At 36.1% G+C, this 15,773-nt stretch overlaps 1 protein-coding gene and 1 pseudogene across 1 annotated transcript in view; both read left to right on the forward strand.

The window, feature by feature from the left end:
- The first annotated feature begins 358 nt into the window (after positions 1-358).
- Positions 359-1,793, forward strand: LOC105060660 (probable mediator of RNA polymerase II transcription subunit 26b; annotated as a pseudogene).
- Positions 1,794-14,266: 12,473 nt separating this feature from the next.
- The window catches only part of LOC105060655 (uncharacterized), a 39,752-nt gene continuing 38,245 nt past the window's right edge, over positions 14,267-15,773 (forward strand). The window contains exon 1 of the mRNA XM_073250298.1: positions 14,267-14,867. The gene's annotated coding sequence lies outside the window, so the exon portion shown is untranslated. The remainder of the gene's footprint in view (positions 14,868-15,773) is intronic.

The raw sequence follows: 15,773 nt of genomic DNA on the forward strand, positions 1-15,773 counted from the left end.
CCCATACAGGGAGGGAAATCGCTATGGTCGTACCCCAAATAACCAGTCACCCTAACTTGTACGTTAAGATCGTTGGAGAGATCTACTAACATTATTAAGCTATCGGACAGCAAGTAGCTTGTTAGTCTATAACTGGCTGCCTTCAAGAAGATCCAAATCATACTTTTAGAATCAATCGATATCTAGATCAGCACCATATCAGCCCTGCAACTATATTTTTATGCTGCCCATGACGTTTGGGACTTATACCACCCCAAATACTACACCTTTGGGCTTGACTATTTTTTTATATAAGGGTGACCAGTTGGATATAGATCTTAAATAGGAAGGGGCTAATTTCATCTAAGATTTACCTCCAATGCATACCATCAACATTCTAGACTATCACAGACCTCTTGATAGGATTTCACTTGAAGAGTTGCAGCATTACAAACCTCTTGATAAGATTGACGAGGAACTCTACCCCTGCCTCCTACCATGGTGTTTCAGGTGTGGTCAGGTCAAGTCTCAGGTAATGATGGAGGATGAAGAGGAAGGAGATGGTAGCATCAAGAGAGATATCAAGAAGGAGAGCAAAGTGGACATTAGTGACGAACCATCTGAGGACTTGAACTAGCTCATCAGCAACTACGACTATGACGAGGTTGAGGCATTAACTGTAGAGATCGAGGAGGAAAGCCAAATGTTTGAAGAGGTTTTGAGGATTAAAAAGATTTTTGCTACCCAGCATGATTAGTCAGATAGTGTCCTGTTTGACTCATTTAGGAGGCTACAGTTGATGGAGCTTTTTGTAGAGACCTTGAAGGCAATTGAAATTGGAAGGGCTATTAAGGATTTGCAGAAACACAATTCAAAGCAAATTTGTCATCTTATGCACACCCTCATTGATGGTTGGAGTTGATGAGTGGGTCAATGCGATAGTTGCCCTTACAAATAATTCTCCAACTTCTATCAATCCTTCTATGGTAGATGAGGGGAAAGGACTCCCATCACCTCCATTAGATGAGGGAGCTTTATTAGCTATGTAGACTCCTTGTATCCAGCTATCTGAGCTCTTCGATGGAATGGACGATGGTGGAAATTTGAGAAATAATGGAGAGTTTGATAAGAATTGAAAAAATAGAAAGAGGCATCCAGTGAACCATGAACTAGTGAGGAAGCAACAACCTCAATGCCAACCCATTGTTACTGAAGATCGGGAGCAGATAAGGAAACAAGAACCAATGGTGAGACAAACAAAGCCAAAGAAAGTTTCTGCTCTTCAAGCTAAGCCTTAAGGTGTTCTGAGGAAAGAAAATAAGCTTGTCAGTGCTGACTTTGGGCTTAGGAGACCAGCAAGACTACCTTCTAAGTAAAAATCTGGTGATGAGAAGGAAGCTAAACAACAAGACCTTTCTACTATATAAAGGAAGCCCCCAATAATTCCACAAGATGAGTCAAAATATTCTGAAGAGGCATTGGTTTGGGCCAAGTTAGAGGTAGTGAAGAGGAAACTTCATGAGGAGTATTAGCAAGCTGAAAATGCAAAGAAATAGAGAACAATACAAGTGATAGAGCTACATGATATACCAAAGAAGAGCCATCACCATATGACTTATGAAGAAGCTATATGGGAGGACCACAATCACTTAGCATTTCGATTCCTCATATTGCACCTTGGGGACAAGCTGAAACTGAAGGAGGGAGGTTGTTACAACTTATATAGTATCCGATGCTACTATAGGGAGCAAAGAGATTTGACATCAGGCTTGGATTTAACCAATTTAGAAGGCTGGTACAAGTTAGTAAAATAAACTTGAAATTATGATCAAATATGATCGATATCATCAAATCTAGACAGATTTGGAAGAATGACTGATATAATCCAATTTTGATAGATTATAAAATCTTGAAGAAATGATTAAATATGACTAATATTATTAAATCTAGAAAGATTCGAAAGGATGGCTGATATAATCAAATCTTGATAGATTACAAGGATGATTCTTTTCTCTTATTTGTAGAAATCTCTTACCCTTTTAGTAAGAAACAAATGTAGATGCATTCATGGGTAGGTTCAAAGAATCTTGCTAACATAAATTGAAGTGCCTGATCATTAGAAAAGCAATTTGGAGTTATAATTTATCATTTTTTTTGTATTAAATACCAATAATAGCATAATTTTCCCTTCTATCTCATTGTTCTTGGAGGCACATCTCTCCTTTGAAGTAGAAAAGCCATCATTAGGAGCGAAACATCCTAACAAATTAGTTTCATTGTCGGGATACTAACTCCGACAATCTTCACCGACTAACGCATCAACCAAATCCTTTGTGATGATTGAAGACTCGATAGACACAACTTGTCATGATGATCAATATTCGGAGCAACCATCACTCGAGGAGATGTTCCAAGTTTTTATGGCAAGCCAAAACCCCTGATGAAAGTGATACAACCCTGATGGAGTTGATGTACTGTACTAAAAAGACTCTTCGCAAAAAAAATATTCTAGTCGAAGAAAAAGAGAGCATCCATCAACACACTCCGATGCTCCCGCACAAGATGATTATGCTGAATTCCCTTAATCCATCCTTCCTCTAGCACTGGATTAGGAAAATCCAGCACCATTATCTTGTACGAAAGCATCGGAGTGCGTTGATGGATGCTCTCCTCTTCTTCGACTAGAAAATTTTTCTTATGAAGAATCTCTTTGGTATGGTGTATAGACTCCATTAGGATTTGTATCACTTTCATCAGGTTGGTTTGGCTCGTCATAAAAACTCTAAACATCTCCTCGAGCGATGGCTACTCTAAGAGTTGATCATCATGATAAGTTACATCCATCAAGTCTTCGATCGCTATTAAGAATTTGGTTGATACATTCTTAATGAAGATCGTTGGAGTTAGTATCCTGACAATGGAACTAATTTGTTAAGATATTTCATTCCTAATGATGGTTTCTCTGCTTCAAAGGTGGAAAGTGCCTTCAAGAACAATGAGATAGAAGGAAAAATTACATTATTGCTAGCATTTAATACAAAAAAAAGAGAAATTGTAACTCCAGATTATTTTTCTAATGATCAGGCATCTCTATTTATATTAGAAAGATCCTTTGAACCTACCCATGAATGCATCTATTTTTGTTTCTTACCAAAATGATAAGAGATTTTTACAAATAAAGAAAAAGAATCATCCTTGTAATCTGTTAAGATTTGATTATATCAGCCATCCTTCTAAATCTATCTAGATTTGATGATATTAGCTACATTTAATCACTAGCATGTAACCCACACTTTGCAATGGGATTTACCTTGAGTCAAAGAAAAAAATTTAAGATATTTTATCAATATATAACTTTTAATATAAGATAATATATAATTTTTTATTAGCTGATGAACTTACAATCATGTTAGTCTTCATCTATCATAACTTCTTCATCTAAATTGAAAATACGAATACCATAAAATTTTATTAGAGTATTACTGAATTGAGTTCCATAACAAAATATGAACCAAATTGATGGAAGAAATAATCCATAATTTTAAATATTAAATATTAAATATTTGATATTTAAATACTAAATATTAAATCTTAAAATCAATCAACAAATATAATCCATACTTTTAAATTGATTTTCCTAATAATCAATTTTTTAAATCAATTATGTATATGTATATGCTATAACTTTATATAACCCAAACTATCAACCTTATTTTTACTGATCTTTGAATGTTTCTCAGACCATATATAATAAATTTATATATAGTCTTAAAATTAATCTTAAAACATGAAACAAAAATTTTTTTTTGGATGAATTAGTATCATCAAATTAATACAATCAATTTTTTATATATGACTTATTCTTTTTATATATTTTTTTCGGATCACCAATAATGCAACCAAAAAAATTAAAAAACATTCCATCGATCCAACACCAATAACTACATTCTAGATAAAATTGTAAACTATACTTTATACATACCTTAGAATTTACTCGTAAAAAAAATTTACTCATAAAAAGATATAATAATTATATATTATAATAATATAGGATATTATATCATACTATAATAATATGTTATAATATTTTATATAAATATTATTATATAGTATATTTTGTTAATATAATATACTATAATATAATATACTATAATATAATATTATTTTATTATAGTACAATATATTAATATATCAAGTTAATATTATTATACATTGTTATACCATTATTATAATATATTATAGTATATTATAATATATCATGTATATTATGTTAATATCTTATATTAATATAACATAATATAATATCTATTATTGTATATAATAACATATTATATTATTATATTATCATAGTATTGTATTATTATATACGATAATTTAGTATAATCTATTATATTATATTTGTATATATTATATATAGACATGTTATACTATTATATTATTATAGTATTATATGAATATTATATATTATATTATTATATTTTTACTATTAAGAAATATTTTTGTAGTCATCAAAAATATTTTATTGAAAATGCTACCACAACTTTGGAATCTATGCCATCTTTTTCTTCAAAATAAGTAGCATTTTTTTGTCTATGTATATTTTTCAAATTTAATAAAATTTTACTAATAATTTTTTTAAATATTTTTTTTATAATTTAGAATTTTTTTTGTAATTACAGTGAAATAATGGACTGCTCTATAAAAATAATAAGTGGAGGGGGTTTTTTGCAAAAATATCTTTTTTTACATGCTTCCATCCAGAACGTTCTAACTCTCTCCAGACATTGCTATCAAAAAAAAAAAACCTCTCTGCATACCCTAGATCCTACCCCCCCCCACTCCCGATCCCCAAACCTAGCCCCCTTCGTTCTTCTAACCATCGTTCCCTGATGGCATGGCCCACCCTCTCCACCCCTCCTACCATAATCTCTCCTCCCCGTTCATTTCTTTTCCCACGAGCCCTAATCCCCTCTCATCCATCCACCATCGCTGTTGCTCCCAGGACCTTCCCCTCCCCCTCCCCCTCTGATTCTCCCACCAACGCTCCCCCTCCCGCTCTACCCCTTCGACATCCACCATCCCCCTTGACTTCAACCCCAACATGAATCCAACCCCAACCCCTCCTCAGTGGCCGGCACACTCCAAAACCTCCAAATCGGTCGCCCCTCGCCCTCCACTGCTGCTCCCTCTTCTCCTCCCTCGTCTCTCCCTGGCCCCATTCCCACTGCGGCCAACATCCCCATTCATCGACGACACCCCCCTAGCCTTCGAACTTCGCCCCCCCTGTTTCCTTTCCCCACCCCTTGCCACCGACCAGCCACCCGCTGTGTCCGCATCGGCTCCCCCACCCCCCTCCCGCTTCCTTTCCCTGTCCCCGGCACCACCATCATCATCATCCTTGCCAGCTCCCTCCTCTGCCATTCCCTCTCCCTCCTCTCCACTGTCATCCACCCCACAGCTGTCTCCGATGTCCTCCACCACTTCTCCCTCCACATAGTGGACATCATCCATCGCATGGCCATCCACCTCCGGATCTCCGCCGTTGCCTTCCTCCCCATTGGTGCTGGCACGGCGATGCAAGCCCCCGAAGCCGACCCTATGCGGAGTGATCAAGGTGCTATTTTTGTTCTTCATCCCTTGATTTTTTTTGTTCTTCATCCCGATCCTAATCCTATTGCTTTGTTCCCTTTTTTTCGATCCAACTCTTCTTGCAACTCTACCATATCCATAATTCCTCACTTATTATTTATTTGTTATTTATTTTCTTTCTATATTCTTTCTTCCTCTTCATTCTGATCCAACACTATCCCTCTCTCCCTCTTCTCAACTATTTATTTTTATTTAACTTTCTAGTGTTTTCTTCTCTAACCCAACCTTGTTTGTAAGCCCACCCTAACTCTAACCCTAACTGTAGGCCCCCCTAACCCTAACCAGACACCTGATCATAACCCTAACCCTAACCCTAACCCCAAACAGTAACTAATCATAGTCCTACCCTAACCCAAACCATACCTAGTCCCCTGACCCTAACCTAAATCCTAGCCGGACAACTAACCCTAGCCAGCCTAATTTTGACCCTAACCCTAACTCTAGCTTGACCCTAACCCTTACCGAAATCCTAAACCTAAACCTAACCAGACCCCTAACCCTAACCTAACCATTACATCTGACTAGAACATAACCCTTATCCCAATCTAATTCTAACCCAACACTCAACCCTAGTTTGTTTCCTAACCCCAATGGAACCAATTCGGGCTTGATGACCCGTTAACCTGATACCCACAACCTGATTACTGGACTCGTTAACCCACCAACCCATATTGAGCGATAATAGATTTCTGAACCTGTTAATCCAATCATCTATAATCAGTTTTCTGCACCTGTTAACCCAACAACTCAATTCTACCAATTGAGGATCCGTAACCCATTTTCTCCTCTCTCTCTCTTCATCGATCCATCACCTGATATCTCCCAACCCTGATCCATGTCTTCTTCCTCATTGCTGGAAGGCTACTGAAGCTGATCAGCAACCATAGCACTCTTTTTTTTTTGCAGATTTCTTTTATTTGTATTTATCAACTTGAGTCAAAGCAACTGCTACATTTGTTTTTCTTTCATATGGACTTTGAAGAAGGCCATCAAGCATGGTAGCAACCCTTTGTCCCTTTCCTCCCTCACATGATGTTTGTGAACAAAAGAGTGGAAGGTTGCCAAAACATGGTCAGCAATCCTCCTGCATTTTTAACAAAGAATAGAATGATGTTTCTGATGTTACAGTGAAGAAAAAAAAAACTGATGAGGGAACTCACCTTCTCTAGCCCCGCTTCCCTAATTTTCTATCTGCTGTCAACCTCTTCAACCCTGATCATCTTCTCTAGCTCCCTTTACTCTATTTTTCTTGTCTGCTATCCTTCTTTGCAATCTTTCCTCAGTAAGCCTAATAAAAAATAAAAGAACAGCAATCAGAAATAGAACCACTGAAAAAAATACTCCCCACCTCACCTTTTTTTCAATATATATAGGCTAAAGCATGGAAAGAAACAGATAAGACAATCCATACTTTGCCATCAATATTTTCTATTTTTTCTCAAAAATCTTCTCTTTAAGATTTCTTTTCATCCACCCTATTCCTCACTCTTTTTTCTTTTTCTTGCATGCGCCTCTCTCATAGTAGGGAATGGCATGGGAGAGGAGAGTCACCACACATAGAGCTCCATCCCATTCCTTTTTTTTTTTTTGCATGCACCTCTCTCGTGACAGAGAGAGAAGAGCCAGAGCAAAGTCGGCCTGCTCAGCCGTCAGGAGCATGACCCGTCCAATCCAGATGGCTACATGCTGGATGCATGCTATCTGTCTATAGCATGTCGAACAAAATGATAAAAAATACTGAGGGAGAAGACCTGGTGGGTTGCCACATGGCGCACTGAGCATCCGACAAATGTCGCACCAAGAGAGTCCTAATCTCAACTTTAATGCTTTGTATAGATATCTTCAAGATTTTGTAATCTGTTAGGACTTGATTATATCAATCATCCTTCTAAATCTATCTAGATTTTATTTTACTAACTTATATCAGCCTTCTAAATTGGTTTAAATCTAAGCTTGATATCAAATTTCTTTGCTCTCTTGGCCAGCTTTTGACATGTATCCATGCTACAGTACCATTGGGTGCTGTCTAAGTTATAATAGTTAGAGAGAAGTGCCTCCAAGAACAACGATATATAAAAAAAAATTACGCTATTGCTAATATTTAATATAGAAAAATGAGAAAATACAACTCCAGATTGCTTTTCTAATAACTAGGTACCCCTATTTATATTAGGAAGGTCCTATGAATCTACCCATGAACACATCTATATTCATTTCTTACTAAAAAGATAAGAGATTTTTACAAATAAGAAAAAAAAATTATTCTTATAATCTATCAGGATTTGATTATGTTATAGCCCAAACCAAGCCCAATCCAGCCAAACCCAAGCCATTCAAAAAAAAAAAATAGAGAAAAAATCGGGAAGAAGACTCCCGATAGGAGTCTTCTTCTCCGGCGAGATCTGGGCAAATTAGGAGTCCTAGGACCTCTCGAAGTCCTAGGGTCCTCTATAAGAAGACCTCCTCTTTTTCTAAAAACCCAACATCGGTCCCCTTCCTCTCTCTTTCTCCTTGTTTTTTTCGATCGGAGCCGCGGACACCGTTTTGATTCTCGCCATGATTGCCCGCCGGTGGGGTCACCGGAGGCCGAGGTGAGTCTTCCTCTCCTTTCTCTCTTCCTTCCCCTTCCTCCCGTGCATTTGTGAGCGGCTGCCGGTGACGGGAGTCGCCGATTTCCGATCGAAAAAAGGGACCTCTGTTTTGGTCTCTTTTTCCCGTGAATTTTCCAGCGCCGATGATCGCAATCGATCGCCGGTCATGCTCCTCCATGACAGGGAGAGTGGCCCCCCTCTGCCGCCGGCCTCTGCCGCAGCGGTCGTGGCTGGAGCGGCCCGGCACAAGGAGGGGACTGCCGTCCCCTGTTCGGCCTGGAAGGAACCGAGAGAAGAAGAAGAAAAGAGAAGAAGAAGAAAAAGAAAAGAAAAAGAAGAAAAAAAAAGAGAAAAAGAAAAAGAAGAAAAAGAAAAGAAAAAGAAGAAAAAAGAAAAGAGAAAGAAGAAAAAAAGAGAAAAAGAAAAGGAAAGAAAAAGAAGAAAAAGAAGAAAAAGAAAAGAAAAGAAAAGAAAAAAAAAGAAAAAAAAATATAAATATAAATATATATATTTATATATATAAATAAATAAATAAATAAATAAATAAATAAATAATAAAAAAATGATGAGAGAGAGAGTTTCTCTCTCTTCTTTCAGTCTGAACCCTGACTTTCTCTCTCTGGAATTGAACTTTCTCTCTCTACTTTCTCTCTCTAAAATTTTCTCTCTCTAGTTTGTTTCTCTCTCTTGATGGATTTCTCTCTCTCTAAAGTTATTCCTCTAGGATTAGCGTAGTGAAAGGCTTCATCTGATGATTTTGATCGAGTTTAGGGAAGAGTCTGATTTTAAGTAAGGTTTTGATTTGGAATCTATTTAGATTGAATTTTGAATTAAAATTAATATAAAAATATAATTTTGGATAATAGGCACGGAAGAATCTCCTAGAAGTTAGTCGATCTATTCATTCAGTGCTCCGTGAAAGGTAAGTAATGAATCATCTTCTCGAGATATTCCATATTTATTCTAAAAATAAATAATTATTCTCTGAAATTATGCATGATTTATGAAATTATGTTTTGAAAGAAAAGTGCTTTTGAAATGTTATGGTATGTCGATTTATGCACATATTCAGTGAAAAATTATGAATATTATGGTATAAAGTATTTTGATACAGATCGGATTTATGCTCTCAGTCTAACTATGTTTCAGTGGACCCCGTCAATGGAGATTATACATTGGTACTCAGTGGACCTTGCCAGTGGGGGTTGTGCACTGGTATTTGTGGACCCTGCCAGTGGGGTTGTGCGCTGGTATTCTGTGGACCCCACCAATGGGGGTTAAACGTTGGTCATAGTCAAGGCTGTTGAGTTACGAGTGTTTTGAATCGAATCGGATTTATGATTATATTATATGTGAATATTTGAAAATATTTGATTTGTATTAAATCAGCATGAAATATACTCTTATGTTTATTTGCAGCATTATTCTTGAAAATTATATGATATCTGAATTATCTAGTTGAGATATTTGTTACTTACTGGGCTGTCTAGTTCATTACCTTTCTTTCTATTTTTCAGATTCAGATAATTAATTTCGAGCGTGGGATGAAATATTGGGACAGAGCTTTTAGAAGCGAGATTAGCATTGTCAACTTTATTGAACTTAGATCTATTGTTTTTATTTTTTTAGCAAAAAATTTATTGAATGTAAGACATTTGATTTAATTACTTGAATTACAGTTGAATAATAATTATTTGAATTTATTCCGCTGTGATGCATTGATGTCGTGATGAGATGCCTTGCATGCTTATGGAGAGAGTTCTTCATAAGTATGCGGCGGTTGCCGCGACCCTCGATTCACAATCTCGGATCGGGGGCGTGACAGATTATATCAGTCATCCTTTCGAATTTGTCTAGATTTGATGATACTAGCCATATTTGATCATATCTTCAAGATTTTATAATTTGTCAGGATTTGATTATATTAGCCATCCTTCCAAATCTATCTAGATTTGATAATATCAGTCATATTTGATCATATCTTCAAGATTTATTTTACTAAGTTGTATCAGCCTTCTAAATTGATTTAAATCCAAACCTGATGTCAAATCCTTTTGTTCCCTTGGTCAGCCTTTGACATGTGCCTGTGCTATAGTACCATCAGGTACTATATAAATTGTAACATCTTATAATACTTTATCAAACTTTCACTATGGCATTTATATTCTCCTCTGACCTGCTTTAACACCACTTAAGAATCTCTAATTAGTTTAGCATTTATTCTCCTTAACTGAAGCAATATTTTAAGGTCAATTATTAAAGCTTCATATTCAGCTGGGTTGTTTGAACATGATGATGCTAATTGAAATGAAAATTGGGTTTTAATCCCATTTGGAGAAATTAATGGTATCCTAGCACCAGCAGCTTCATCCATCTTTGAACCATCAAACATTAATGTCTATGATTTCAAATTAACATATTCAATTGGTGTATTTACCATAATAACAGTATCAATGTGTAGACAAGGATGATCGACCAAAAAGTCAGCTAATGCATATCTTTTAATTGATTTCTGTGAGGCATATTGTAATATATATATTTTGATAGAGTCAACATCCATTTTTCAATTCTTCCATGTATAATCAGTCTTGTTAATATGTACTTGATCACATCAGCAGCACAAATAGTATACACAAGAATAAGTAATATATAATATTTCAACTTAGTACATGAATAATACAAAGCCAAACATAATTTTTCAATCAGTGTATAACACTGTTCGACTTCAATTAATGCTCAACTATGTTCAATCTTTTGCTTATTATCTTGAGCCAATAGACTTTCAATAGAGTCTTTGGCTGCAGATAAATATAGCTTCAATGGGACTCCTTGTTGTGGTAGTACTAATACTGGAGGCTACATCAATACTATTTCATATCTTCAAATACTTGTTGATATATTTCAGTCAAAGCGAATTCTTCTTATGCTTTCAACTTTAACAATGATGAAAAAGACTAAATTTTTTCTACACAGTTGGCAATGAACCTCCTAAGGAAATTCATTTGCCCAAGGAATCTTTGTAAGTGTTGCTTGTTTTCAGATGGTTTTGCTGCAATAATGGCTCGTGCTTTGTTTCTATCAACCTCAATTCCTTTTTAATGGATAAGAAAATCCAAGAAATAACCAACCGAAACTCCAAACATGCTCTTTTGGGAATTCATCTTCAATTAGTGTATTTTCATCCTTTGAAATACTCTACTCAAAAACTCCAGCTGCTCTTTGAAATCTTGAACCTTAATCATAATATTATCTATGTACACCTCCATGAGCTGATCAATCATATCATGAAATATGATATTCATAGCTCTTTGATATGTTGCTCAGCATTTTTCAGACCGAAAGGCATCATTGTCTATTCAAACATTATAATCGGTCCTAGACATTGGAAAGCCATTTTATGCACATCCTCCTCAGCTATGGAAATCTGGTTATATCTAGAATGGCCATCTATAAAAGATAATAATATACTATGCTGAGCGGTTGTGTCAATAAGTATATCAGTGATCAATATCAAATATTCATCTTTTAGGGTAGTTTTGTTGAGATCTTTAAAATCAACACAAACATGTAGCATCCTATTTTTCTTAATCATAGAAACAATATTAGATAGCCATTCTATATATTTTACGGTTATTATAAATCCTACTTTGAACAATCTCTCTACTTCCTCTTTCATCTTCAAAGTTACCTCCACTGACATCCTCCTTTTTGGCTGCATGTAAGGTTTGAAACCCTTTTTGATTGACAATTTGTGTTCTCCTAGTGCTCCACTTAAACCCGGGCATTTTGATGTAGTCCCAAGCAAAACAATCTTTAAATTCCCATAAGAGTTTAACTAATTGTTCCCCTTTTTTTTATCCTGCTGTTCCCTTTCTTCATCCTGCAATCCTTGCTGATAAAGGTATTTTGGAGATGCAATTCTTTTTCCAATTTCGCTGCCATTATCTCATCAAGCACTTCAACATAATCATCTTCTATTGGTACGGTTTTGAGTTCATCCAATTATATTTCATCTAGTTCTCTAATTACTCTAAACGTGTCATATTTCAACCCAATAATTCTCTTCAAGCTCTTGGCCTTGCACTGGTGGTATGCCACGTATCACTTTGTGCCACCAATTTATTGATTTTTCTGGACTTTGGCTATGAAAACAATGAAATAATTTTTGACAGGATATTAATTGAAATAGATCAGAAAATTCTTGGCAAGCAAACTTCTTTTTTAGCTCAAGGTTAAAGTGGTTTTGAGGAATTTTTATACATTCAGCCTTTCTTAAAGATGTATAACATCTATTTTGGATTTTTTTGAATTGACTCACATATCTTTGTACAAGTTTATTGGCTTATTGTGTCAATTTAGCCCAATCTGCGGCCGATACCTTAGTTTTGGTTTTATAAAATTAAGCATGAAATTAACTTTTCATTAGCTTATAACCCCATGCAATGCATGAGATGTAATTTTTTAAAATTAATATTTGATTTTATTTAAAAATAATTAAAATAATTAAAAAATTTATATTTTATGCATAGTGTGTATTATAAGTTATTAGACAAATCTTGTAAAGTTCCGACAATCCTGACTCCATGAAGTTCGTTCCTGAACCCATCGTCAAACAGGAAAGATGTTGAAGCAAGAGGTTTAAAGTATAAAGAATCAGATATTTTCCACAACACTGTTGATGAGAGACTGAGATATTTTTTGGTAAATCAAATGAATTAAATCATTCGAGTATAAATACATCCATAAAAATCTAAAAATGAAGCATTTAAAAACTTAGAAAAAGGATATGTGATGAAATTCTATCATATAATTTCAGTATGATTGACCATATGAGCCGTCATCTAATCATCGATACTATTAGCTTTTATGTAGATATGTATCAAAAAATCTGTTTTGAGATTGATGGAATAATTAACATCTCGACATAAGAAATCAATAGATGGAGAGTGTAAAAACCAAGAATTCTCTATTCAACTTGGAGAGGGACTTGGAAAAGGCCATTTTGATCTGCATGGTAGAGTTAGAAGCAGATAGATGCATGATTCTATGGTAGCATAGTTACCACTTGTTTATGAATTATGATGTAGAGACCTATGTCGAACTTTTTGGTGCTGTAACACAGCTCTATTGATCCTCTGGTGCTGAAAACTTGGAATTGGATAATCCTGAACTGATATTTTGAACTGCAATTCAAATTTTATATAATGCCAACTTCTGTTCTAATGATATACCTTTTATATTGCACGTTGAAAAGTACTGGTATAAAAAAAACATGCTTTGTATTTAGTTTGGATGGTGCATGTTTATTATTGATTGTAGAAGACAATCAAATAAAAAGAGCAATTTCTATCGTGAAAGTACACATTTGAAAAACAACATTACATAAAAACCTTTCTGTTTTATTTTCTTTTCTGATGCCACTGCTAGCCAAACTGAATGATGCAAACTTTGTGATTGGTAGCTGAAACCTTTATTTTTCTTAGTCATTTCACTTAGGGAATTGAGAAATATTAAAAATCTTTGGCTTTAATAGCAATCAAAGTATTCAGTAGCCTCTCTGTATAATAATTCTTGAAACAGGCAAGCATATGGGATATAGGAGAGGTTTGGAAAAACAAAAAAGAACTATTTTCCTAGGGTATTGCAACAAATGCTTGAAACGTCAACATGCCAAGAATTCTTATAGCTATCAGACATTTTGCTGTCAATATTGCACAACTTTGAGACATTATAAGAAAGACCTGAAGATCCAAAAATCCCATGATGCAATCTTGTCTGCTTCTTGTTGATATTGATATTTATTATATTTTTAGAATATCTGCATGATCCATATTTATATTCTGTTTAAATTACTTATATCACCTCATTTCCTCCTTGCAAAAGCATAGTGTAAAATCCCACAGAAGTTAAGTGGATTCAGACAAAACCTGCAATACAATCAAGGACACAATGTGAATGCAAATATAAAAAGCAATGGTTGTTCCATCTCTTCTTACGGTATGATGGCTGATCCCTCATAAAAAGCAATGATTGTTCCATCCCACAAAATCTGAGCCATCATCTAAACTTCATTGTTGGGCCGCTCCAAGCCTCTCAGCTCTCACCCGATTGAGACTCTCGAACAGGAAAAGGAGAGGAACCACCGAACACCCCCTCCAATCACACAATCCAAACCCCCTTATCTCTAGAGACCAATCTACAAATGGGTTGCCTCCAAACCTGAACCAACCAAATGCCTAGGGCGGCCACACGAGGGGACGGGGAGACATGGAGGCGATTGAGGTGGAGGCAGGTGACCTAGATATTGAGGCTGGAGGGCTAGAGGAAGAAGATGGCAGAGGCGATGAGGATGGAGGAGATGAAGAGGGAAGAGGTAGAGAGAAAGGAACCGCAGCAGCGGCCCTTGCTGCGATGGCGCCAGCAAACGGGGTAGGCTAGAAGGAGGACACATGTGGGAGGCTTGTGGTAGGGTTTTAGATCTGAGAGGCGGGGATGCCGTAGCACAGAGACAGTGGAGGGAGGAGCGGCGCCACTGGGTCTCCAATTTTCGCCATCACCCTATGGATGGGGTCGTGATAGCGCAGAGGCGGAGGCGGTGAAGGGAGAAGCGGCCCCACTGGGTCTTCGATCTTCAACATCATTCTGTCTGTCGGTTCTCGCTAGTACTTTTTCTTTTCTTTTGTTTTTTTTTGTTATTGTCTCCATGACCTGATGCGCGCGTCAAGCTTTATGTCTGAGTTTCCAAGTAAATACTGTACACGTGGTGAATGCGAGGAAATACCTATATGTATACGTGACAGACCGTTTTAATATATATATATATATATATATATATATATATATATATTAGATATATTAGATTTCTTGCCCAGTAACTATGGAATTAGGAGACAAATTCATATGCCATGAGAAAGTAGATCTAATGAGAGTTCATGAATAACCTAAGCGTGAAAAAATCATTACTGGCTGCCTCACTACACTAGACTGAGAATCTTTCTACAAGTCGTATAATTGAAATACCATCATCTTTGGAGAAACGAAAAATTCAGATACTTTGTATCCTCTAGGAAATTCATATTCTTGATCATATCATTTTGGATATGGTTTCCTATAGACCAAACTATTGACCGACTGAAGTGAGAAATCTAGTTATTCTTTGACCATATTTGCTAGATGAGCCACATTAGGAATAGGCTGGGCACAAATCCCTTGATTCTGTGGCATCCTTACTTGTATTGGGACCCTTTGTTGTGACTGATATACAGGATTATCATTTACTGTGTAAGAGCCCAACTTTGCAGCACTCATTCTAATCCTAATTCCAGGATTAGAAATGGAACCTAGCCCATTCAGTTATTGTGGCAATGGCACCATTGTAGATCTTGTATATTGCCCCCCAGCATTGTTTGCATCTCTTCTTGGACTTGCTTGCCCCCAAGTGTTAAGGGCTATCATTGTCCTGAATCTCACTCTATTCTTGAAATGACCACTATAATTGGCAATGGACACGTTCAGCCTAAACCCAGCCATAGTTCCCATTGTACATGCATTATC

Source organism: Elaeis guineensis, chromosome 16 (assembly GCF_000442705.2).
Source record: "Elaeis guineensis isolate ETL-2024a chromosome 16, EG11, whole genome shotgun sequence".
NCBI classification, from domain to species: Eukaryota; Viridiplantae; Streptophyta; class Magnoliopsida; order Arecales; family Arecaceae; genus Elaeis; species Elaeis guineensis.